At 41.2% G+C, this 10,787-nt stretch overlaps 1 pseudogene; it reads right to left on the bottom strand.

The window, feature by feature from the left end:
* Positions 1–352: 352 nt before the first annotated feature.
* Positions 353–2,434, bottom strand: LOC132593709 (protein c-Fos pseudogene; annotated as a pseudogene).
* Positions 2,435–10,787: the final 8,353 nt, after the last annotated feature.

Raw genomic sequence — 10,787 nt, forward strand, 5'->3', positions numbered from 1 at the left:
TATGTAGTGTTCTTCTTTGTCTCCTGTAATAGTCTTTATTTTAAAGTCTATTTTGTCTGATATGAGAATTACTACTCCAGCTTTCTTTTGATTTCCATTTGCATAGAATATCTTTTGCCATCCCCTCATTTTCAGTTTGTATGTGTCCCTAGGTCTGAAGTGGGTCTCTTGTAGACAGCATATATATGGGTCTTGTTTTTTTATCCGTTCAGCCAGTCTATGTCTTTTGGTTGGAACATATAATCCATTTACATTTAAGGTAATTATTGATAGGTATGTTCCTATTACCATTTTCCTAATTGTTTTCAGGTTTTTATTGTAAGTCTTTTTTTTTTTTTTTTTTTTTTTCAACTTAAATGCTTTTATTGACAATGTCTTTGAACAATAAGCAAACAATGCTTAAATTTTTCATTCAGATTCACTTTCCACATGTCAAAAGACTTCAAGGTAGAAAAAAATAAAATAAAAATATAAATATCTGAGAATCCATCTTAATAAATAAATTAAAAACACAATAAAACGTTTTCATGGAAAACTGTTAATGTCAGAACATTCAGACCACCTCAACAATGCATGATCAGTAACGTTACAATGAACATTGATGTTGAAGAAAAACTACAGTACATGGATATAGCTATTTATTTCTATCTACCAGAAAATAAAGTCATATCTTTTCTTAGTTTAATATTGGTCGTTGCTAATCAGAACACACAATTGCCAGGAACACAGTAGTTATTGTTAAAATCAGCTGCACTAGATACAATTTGAAAATATCCAGCACCAGGTTAATTCCAAAACAAACCCCAATAGATTAGTTAATGCTATGAGAAGACTAAAGAGAAAGAGAAAAGAGACACAGACCCAGGCCTGGCTCAACATGCTACTAACTACCAGCTCTCAGATGTGTCACTGGGAACAATACACACTCCATGCGTTTTGCTACATCTCCGGAAGAGGTAAGGACTTGAGTCCACACATGGATGCTGTCAAGTCCTTGAGGCCCACAGCCTGGTGTGTTTCACGCACAGATAAGGTCCTCCCTAGGTCTATGGGAACCCTCGAGGGAAGACGTGTTCCTCCTCTCTGTAATGCACCGACTCGGGCAGTGGCACGTGCGTGCCTGCTGCCTCCCCTCTCTGCCTGCTCACAGGGCCAGCAGCGTGAGTGAGCTGAGCGAGTCAGAGGAGGGCTCGTTGCTGCTGCTGCCCTTGCGGTGGGCAGCCGCACAGCTGGGGAAGGAGTCAGCCTCAGGGTAGGTGAAGACAAAGGAAGACGTGTAAGTAGTGCAGCTGGGTGTACAGGTGACCACCGGGGTGCACAGGGGTTCCAGCTCTGTGGCCATGGGCCCCATCCCCAGGGAGCCACCGTGCAGGGGCTCCCAGTCTGCTGCATAGAAGGAACCAGACAGGTCCATGTCTGGCACAGAGCGGGCGGTCTCAGAGCCGCTGGGCCTGGACGATGCTGGGAACAGGAAGTCATCAAAGGGCTCAGCCTTCAGCTCCATGCTGCTGATGCTCTTGACAGGCTCCACTGAGGGCTTGGGCTCAGGGTCATTAAGGAGGGATAGGGTGAAGGCCTCCTCAGATTCGGGGGTGGCGGCTTCAGGCAGGCCCCCGCTCAGATCAAGGGAAGCCACAGACATTTCTTCTGGGAAGCCCATGTCATCAGGGATCTTGCAGGCAGGTCGGTGAGCTGCCAGGATGAACTCTAGTTTTTCCTTCTCCTTTAGCAGGTTGGCAATCTCAGTCTGCAAAGCAGACTTCTCATCTTCTAGTTGGTCTGTTTCCGCTTGGAGTGTGTCAGTCAGCTCCCTCCTCCGGTTCCGGCATTTGGCTGCAGCCATCTTATTCCTTTCCCTTCGGATTCTCCTTTTCTCCTCTTCTTCTGGGGACAACTGTTCCACCTTGCCCCTCCTGCCAATGCTCTGAGCTCTGCCTCCGGTCATGGTCTTCATGACTCCAGCCCTGGAGTAAGCCCCAGCCGAGGGAGTGGGGACTCCATAGGGGTGGGGGGCTCTGGTCTGGGATGGGGCCACGGAGGAGACCAGGGTGGGCTGCACTAGCCACTGCAGGTCCGGGCTGGTCGAGATGGCGGTCACTGTTGGGATGAAGTTGGCACTGGAGACGGCCAGATCGGTGCAGAAGTCCTGCGCATTGACGGGAGAGCCCATACTGGAGAAGGAGTCGGCCGGTGAGTGGTAGTAGGAGAGGCTGTCCCCGGCCGGGGAGGTGCTGCTGCAGCGGGAGGATGACGCCTCGTAGTCGGCGTTGAAGCCAGAGAACATCATGATCGCGGGTAGTCAAAGCCGGGCGAGGGGCTGAGGGAAGGAGGCAGGTAGGTAGGAGCTGTGCGGCAGAGCTAGGTAGGAGCGCTGTTGCTGCTCGCTCGCTGCGCCGCCGCCAGCTCAGTCTCAGCTTCTTAGCTGCTCGCTGCCGATGCGGTTCTATTGTAAGTCTTTTGCATCTCTTGTGTTTCCTGCCTAGAGAAGGTCCTTTAGCATTTGTTGTAGAGCTGGTTTGGTGATGCTGAATTCTCTTAGCTTTTTCTTGTCTGTAAAGGTTTTAATTTCTCCATCAAATCTGAATGAGATCCTTGCTGGGTAGAGTAATCTTGGTTATAGGTTTTTCCCTTTCATCACTTTAAATATGTCCTGCCACTCCCTTCTGTCTTACAGAGTTTCTGCTGAAAGATCAACTGTTAACCTTATGGGCATTCCCTTGTATGGTAATTGTTGCTTTTCCCTTGCTGTTTTTAATATTTTTTCTTTGTATTTAATTTTTGATAGTTTGATTAATATGTGTCTTGGCATGTTTCTCCTTGGATTTATCCTGTATGGGACTCTCTGCACTTCCTAGATTTGATTGACTATTTCCTTACCCATATTAGGGAAATTTTCAACTATAATCTCTTCAAATATTTTCTCAGTCCCTTTTTTTCCCCTCTTCTTCTGGGATCCCTGTAATTCAAATGTTGGTGGATATTATGTTGCCCCAGAGGTCTCTGAGATTGTCCTCAATTCTTTTCATTCTTTTTTGTTTATTCTGCTCTGCAGTAGTTATTTCCACTATTTTATATTCCAGGTCAATTATCTGTTCTTCTGCCTCTTGATTCTGCTATTGATTCCTTTTAGAGAATTTTTTATTTCATTTACTGTGTTGTTCATCATTTTTTATTTTTTTTGCTCTTTAGTTCTTCTAGGTCGTTATTAAAAGTTTCTTGTATTTTCTCCATTTATTTCCAAGATTTTAGATTATCTTTAATATCATTACTCTGAATTCTTTTTCAGGTAGACTGCCTATTTCCTCTTCATTTGTTTGGTCTGGTGGGGTTTTACCTTGCTCCTTCATCTGCTGTGTATTTTTCTGTCTTCTCGTTTTGCTTAAGTTACTGTGTTTGAGGTCTCCATTTTGCAGGCTGCAGGTTCGTAGTTCCCGTTGTTTTTGGTGTCTGCTCCCAGTGGGTAAGGTTGGTTCAGTGGGTTTTGTAGGCTTCCTGATGGAGGGGCCTGGTACCTGTGTTCTGGTGGATGAGGCTGGATCTTATCTTTCTGGTGGGCAGGACCACGTCCATTGGTGTGTTTTGGGGTGTCTGTGAACTTATTATGATTTTAGGCAGCCTCTCTGCTAATGGGTGGGTTTGTATTCCTGTCTTGCTAGTTGTTTGACCTAGGGTGTCCAGCACTGTAGCTTGCTGGTCACTGAGTGGAGCTGGGTCTTAGCATTGAGATGGACATCTCTGGGAGAGCTTTCACCGTGTGATATTATGTGGGGCCAGGAGGTCTCTGGTGGATCAATGTCCTGAACTCGGCTCTCCCACCTCAGAGGCTCAGGCTTGCCACACAGCCGGAACACCAAGACCCTGTCAGCCACACGGCTCAGAAGAAAAGGGAGAGAAAGAAAGAAAGAAAGAAAACATAAATAAATAAAATAAAGGTATTAAAATAGAAAAAAATTATTAAACATAAAACAATTAAAAACTAATAAAAGAGAGAGAAAGAAAGAAGAGAGCAACCAAACCAAAAAATAAATCTGCCAGTGATAAAAGTGCTAAAAACTATACTAAAAAATAAAACACCAAAAAACAAACAAACAAAAAACAGACAGTCTGAACCCTAGGACAAATGGCAAAAGCAAAGCTATACAGACAACATCACCCAAAAAAGCATACATATACACGCTCACAAAAAGAGAAAAAGGAAAAAAATATATATAAAATTTAAAGGCTTCCCTGGTGGCGCAGTGGTTGAGTGTCCGCCTGCCGATACAGGGGACATGGGTTTGTGCCCCGGTGCGGGAAGATCCCACATGCCGTGGAGTGGCTGGACCCGTGAGCCCTGGCCGCTGAGCCTGCGCGTCCGGAGCCTGTGCTCCGCAACGGGAGAGGCCACAACAGTGAGAGGCCCGCATACCGCAAAAAAAAAAAAAAAATTTAATAAGGGAAGATAGCAGCCAAATCAATAAACAAATCTACCAATGATAATAAGCTCTAAATACTAAACTAAGATAAACATAAAACCAGAAACAAATTAGATGCAGAAAGCAAACCCCAAGGCTACAGTTGCTCACAAAGTCCACCACCTCAATTTTGGCATGATTTGTTGTCTATTCAGGTATTCCACAGATGCAAGGTACATCAAGTTGATTGTGGAGATTTAATCCGCTGCTCCTGAGGCTGCTGGGAGAGATTTCCCTTTCTCTTCTTTGTTCGCACAGCTCCTGGGTTTCAGCTTCGGATTGGCCCCCCCTCTGTGTGTAGGTCACCTGAGGGCATCTTTTGGGAAGTCTGAGGTCTTCTGCCAGCATTCAGTGGCCCCCCCTCTGTGTGTAGGTCACCTGAGGGCATCTTTTGGGAAGTCTGAGGTCTTCTGCCAGCGTTCAGTGGGTGTTCTGTAGGAGTTGTTCCACATGTAGATGTAGTTTTGATGTATTTGTGGGGAGGAAGGTGATCTCCATGTCTTACTTCTCTGCCATCTTGAAGGTGCCCCTCCTGTATTCTTAAAAGACATCATAGAGACTTGAGGTGTAGGTCTGTCTCCTCAGTTCTTCATGGCCGGCCAGTTAGCTGTGGCTTTCCTGTTCTAGTTTGTCAAGTCAGAGAGTCCGGGTAAGATGGTAAATGCACAAATAATCCACCTTGCTAACTCTGAAGGGCTGCTAAACCTTCAGGAAGTGCTGGGCGGACCTCTAGGATCCCAGAGATTCTTGATTTAATCGAAATGAGTGACACCTGGACAGTGGTATGTTTTTACATGCTTCTCAAGTGATTCTGAACTGTGCCTGGGTTGAGAACTGCTAGCTTAGGCGATGAGGAGCCCTTCCTGACTGGAGCTCTTCTGGGGGATGGGGGGAGGCCTTCATATAGTCAGGAGCCCACCACACCACTGCCATATTCTCTGGGAGGATGTAGGGCCAGTTGGAATGGGAGCTAACAATGTACTATCCATGTCCTCTCATTAAGTTGACTCCCCTTAGCTGGGTGGTCAAGTTCAACTGTGAAGACCCCTATATGTCATCAGATTTCTCATCACTGGAGACCAGGACAGCCTCTGAAACCAGAAGAGAAAACTATTTTTAGGTCAGATCTTAACAGAAGACTTCTCAGGACAAATTTCTATTCTGTGTCTGGCCTAGATACAACTATCAGGAATTGCTTGTCAGATCAGGTCAAAGCAGTTCTGTGCTGCCTGTGAAGAAATAGTATTATATGCCAGGAAATCACTGACTGAAACCAGCCTGTCTTCTCAGGGCATATAGCCTTATTCTATGGCTCTTTTTGTCTGGACTTATACAGAAAGCACTATTTCCACTTTAGAATGAGAACTGAGAATGCAGATGGATTCCCTGAATTTGAGTGAATGAAGCAATGTCCACACCCTTTTCACCCAAAAGCAGGAAATGACTTTCTTTTTTATTTCCTATAACAAGATGTGTTTCTTATCAGGACAACGACATCAACTTTGTTACTGTAGGCAACTCATATTAACCAATTATTTCTCCCTTTAATAAATGGGTTTAAATATTTTTCTTTCTGTTATTTATTTTTGCATTAAAAAAGTACTACATGCTTCATCAAGAAACCTTAATAATTTGGAGAAGAAAAATGAAAAAGAAAAAGAAAGGGTAATCTTACTATTCAGAATGTCACATTTACCATTTTGGTTTATGTCTTTTCAGATCCTGTTTTTGTTTTTTAATTTTAGGAAAAACACAACTGACAAGAACAGGGCAGGACCCAATCCTAATAAGGAACTAGAGTAGTTAAAAGAGTCTAAGAAAAGGTCAAGTCAGAAACTCAGTTACAAGAAGCAAGAAGCCCAGTAATCAAACATGGACACCACGAGAAATAGACATTGAATCACGGAGTGTTGGTCTGAAGGCTAAAAAGTGTTTGATTTCTCAGTATAGGATAGGTTCTGGAAACTAGGATCAGGTGGGGATTTAAATGGCCCCATCTTTGGGGAAGTGGAGGGCTACAGAGTTCAGGAAATAAGCTGGGTCAAACAAGTATCTTTCTTATTACATCATGGGCATTTTTTCCTTTGAAATATCCTTTAAAACAACCCCTCCTCTCTACTCACATAAAGCAAATGCAGCCTGGTTGTCTTCTCTGACTGAGAATCTTCCTTTCCCCAGATGACCCTACATACTGCTGCCAGATGAGTCTCCTTAAACTGGTGTTTTAACATTATCTTTCCCCTCCTTAGAGATAAAAAATGGCTCCAATTCTTGAATTGGGTCAGTTCCAAACTTCTCACCCTGGCTTTCATGGTTCTCTATAATGTAGCACTAACCCATTAATTCACCTTTGTTTTTTATGTCATACTTTCACTCTCTCTCACTCCAATCAGGTTGAATGATTAATTGCCCTAAAAGTGCATCATTCTCTGTACCACTGTCCCTACCCTCATCCCCATATTACCATCTTGTCTGGCATGTCCTACCTTCTTCCCTCTGCCTGTTGTCAATCCTTCAAGGCTTGGATCTAGTAGCATCTCCTTCACAATATGTCCCTTGATAAATCCACACTGATTTATGTTTTCTTAGACCTACCACACCAGTCATAATTTACCACTACTTACTTACTACCTTGTATTAGTCACCATTTTATTTTTGTTATCTGTTCCTTTTCAACTTGATTGCAAGCTCACTGAAAATAAAATCTATAACTGGGCCATTTCTCATCTAGTATATAGGGTCAACTTTGTATAAATACATAAATACTCAGCTTATTAGAGAGAATAGAGATTGTACATAGAAAAATTTAATATTCAAATTCTATTACAGTGGATTTTCCTAGGATTTTCAAAGAAATTATGTTTTGCTTTCTCCAGTCACTGAAATAGTTTTCCTATTTATGCAACATAATTCAGCATATGCAACACAATACATAAACATTATACAACAAAAAGCATCAATAATAAAGCTTAGGAAAGACTAACTTACGTATAATAATCAAACTCAAATATTTTTTCCTCTCTTTTCATATTCATCAATGGCATTAAAACAGATTCACTCAATGTAATCCAGGGTAGATTTGAGTTTATCATCCTCATGATGACTTTATGTGCTCAAGGATAAGAAATTATATTCTTTTTTTAAAATTAAATTAAATTAAATTAAATTAATCTATTTTTGGCTGCATTGGGTCTTCACTGCTGCACGCAGTCTTTCTCTAGTTGGGGCAAAAGGGGGATACTCTTCATTGCTGTGCGCGGGCCTCTCATTGTGGTGGCTTCTCTTGTTGTAGAGCACGGGCTCTAGGCTCGCAGGCTCAGTAGTTGTGACACACAGGCTTAGTTGCTCCGCATGGCATGTGGGATCTTCCTGGACCAGGGCTCGAACCCGTGTCCCCTGCATTGGCAGGCAGATTCTTAACCACTGCGCCACCAGGGAAGCCCCAGAAGTTATATTCTTTTGTTTTTCTAAGTTATATTCTTTATCTAAGTTCATTTAACTACTATTTTATCTATGTTCGCCTTCCACAGTTATACTGGAATTTTATATTTAGAAAAAATAGAATCTTGGAGAACCCATATTTAAAGAACATGTAAAATGGTAATGATTATAAAATTAAATAAATGATAAAATAACAAGCCCAGCCATGAAAAAGTACCAGCACAGATAAGAACTGTCATCTGGGTACCATTTCCTCTTGGAAGACAGAACCATGGATGTAGAGGGCCGACTGTAAGTTATACTCGGATTTTTGACTGTGTATTGGGGGCTTGGCATCCTAACATCCACTTTGTTCAAGGTTCAACTGTATATCCTTTCACTGCTTTCTAATGTAGATGGGTTCATAGCGTATATCAAGTTATGTAACATTTTTCAGGGACATTTTCCCATGAAATATATGCAAATACACATTTTTATAGGCTCATATTCTTCCATTGGATTTAACCAATCTCTATCAATAGACATTAGTTTGATTCACAATATTCCATTGTCTCTAACTCTTTTTAACCATTTAGTCTGCTTGTTTATTTTGTCTTTGCGCTAGTATAAACACTGCACAAAAAAACATATATATTCTTGTACCTACATCTGCGTGCCCTTGACAGATTAAGAAACATGATTTAACATTTTTTTTCTGCTTATGTATTCATTGAAAACAATCACAGAAATAAGCAAAATCTCAAAGAAAAATCTCCATAAGCTTGACATTCAGAGATGATCACTCATAACATAAGAATCTCTGTCCTTCCAAATTCTCTGTTTATCTGTATGGTTCATTTTATTTTATTTTTTTTATTGAAGTATAGTTGATTTACAATATTATATTAGTTTCCAATTACACCATAGCGATTCAATATTTTTATAGATTATACCCCAAGTTACTACAAAATAATTATCTATATGGTTTAAAAGGATAACAATATTCATTTGTTTCTCAGTAGAATCAAAATTCAAAAATTCCTTTGTTCCCATTGCATCCAATGATGTGATTATAAGCTCTCATCAGAAAAAAAAGAAAAAAGTTTGTCTTGGAATATATACCTGGAACTAAATACCCTAGAAAATGTATGTGCAATTTTGAATGTTGCTTTTTCTGTTCCTTTAAAACCCTTGGAGTCCAGCTATTTTTCAGTAATGAAAACATCTACAATTCTGGAGGCGGTGCCACGCCAGGTGTTGGTGAAGACAAGGTTGGGTAGAAGAGTAGGGCAGCCAAAATGTGCCTGCCCTCACCTGCAAATACCTTTGGAGAGAGACCAGGTTACTGTCTTACCACTTTCTCTGGGGAGGTGGGAGTTGGGTGTCTCTGTCCTAAGGAGGAAGGGAAAGGGCAATACCGTGATTTCCAGTTCTGAATTTCAGCTTTCTCCCTCCCTTGGAAAGATGGTTTAGGATGAACTCAAACTTCCATTTAAAGTACACACAACACTTTGAAATGATAAGTTGTAATTTGGGGTACGTCACTTGATCTTAACTTACTTTCTGTGTACGAAATGTCTAGTTTATCAAGAAGTTTCATCCTCTGTAAAGTGAGGAACATGGAACAGGTGATTTATACAGTTTTTCTCAGCTGTGAGCTACAGAATTCCAGGATTCTAACTCTAATCCTTAACTATTGGAGGGATATCATCACACATTGCCCAGCACAAAACAGGCTCTTGGTAAACATCTGTTGAGTTAAATTAAACAGGGACAGAAAAGATTAACGCTAACTAGATTAATTACTCTATAAAAAAATAGAGACTCTGTGTAAATGAAAAAAGCAAATTCCACTGCGGCAGGATGTCCGGTAATTATTTTGCTCTTAATTAGTCTTAAGCTGATGATTGCCAAAACTTTGGCTGGTAATAGAAGTAGAGCCTCAGATATAATATAACCAGATTGAGGAAATAAATAGTAAAGTTTGAATTCATTCTGACTGGACACTTAATTAAAGTATGGCAAATCAGAGAAGAATCCATTGCAGATATTCAAGAAAGATGGAAGGCATCTAGTAGATAAAAAGGAATGACCCCTATGTTTCTACTTCATCTCACCTTCCTTTGTCATCAGAGTAGAACTAGTAGGAATTCTCTTCCATCTCACATACTCACCTCTTGTTCTGCATGCTGCCCTTTGATGACTTCTTGTCCTCAAGATTGTTCACTTAAACAAGTTTCCCCTCTCTAAATACATTGGAGGTGGGCCTGGGGGTAACCCAGACGTACCATGGAACTTGTCCCAGGTCACCCCCTCTTCAAGTGAAATGGGAAAGACCTGAAGGTGCTGGTGCTGAAATCTGGAGTGAACTCATGGGAGTCTGAGCCCCATGGACACCCAGGTTGACTAAAATGTGAGTATCCTCAATGATCTATTCCCATACTCTTAGATTGTGTCTTTAAAGAGAAAGTGTGTCAAGAGGAAAAATTAGGTAGTTATGAGATCTGAAAAACTGAAGTCTCCAAACACTTTAACTCAATATAAAGTCAAACAATTTTTTAAAATTTAAATGAAATTGGAGGATTGTCTCAATGCTTTACTTTGAAACTGCATGTCTGGTTTCAGCCAATCTAACTCAGTATCTCAAACACCCATGGGACATACATGACTTTCAGAACATGAGTGCCAACCATTGTTATCAAGTCAATACTCAGTTTAAGACACACTTCATTTTACCAAGCACTTACAGGTGTGAGGTAGCCCAAGTGCATTTAGTCTTTGAAAAGATTTATGTTTATCTGCAGGGGGTATATATGTGTGTAAGTATTCTCACAAATGAATATATGAGACTTGCATCTTTAGAAAATGTGCATATCTTGTTTTTGTTGTCATGCCATAACAAACTAGTACAGT

The sequence above is a fragment of the Globicephala melas genome, chromosome 17 (genome assembly GCF_963455315.2).
Source record: "Globicephala melas chromosome 17, mGloMel1.2, whole genome shotgun sequence".
In the NCBI taxonomy this organism is placed as follows: Eukaryota; Metazoa; Chordata; class Mammalia; order Artiodactyla; family Delphinidae; genus Globicephala; species Globicephala melas.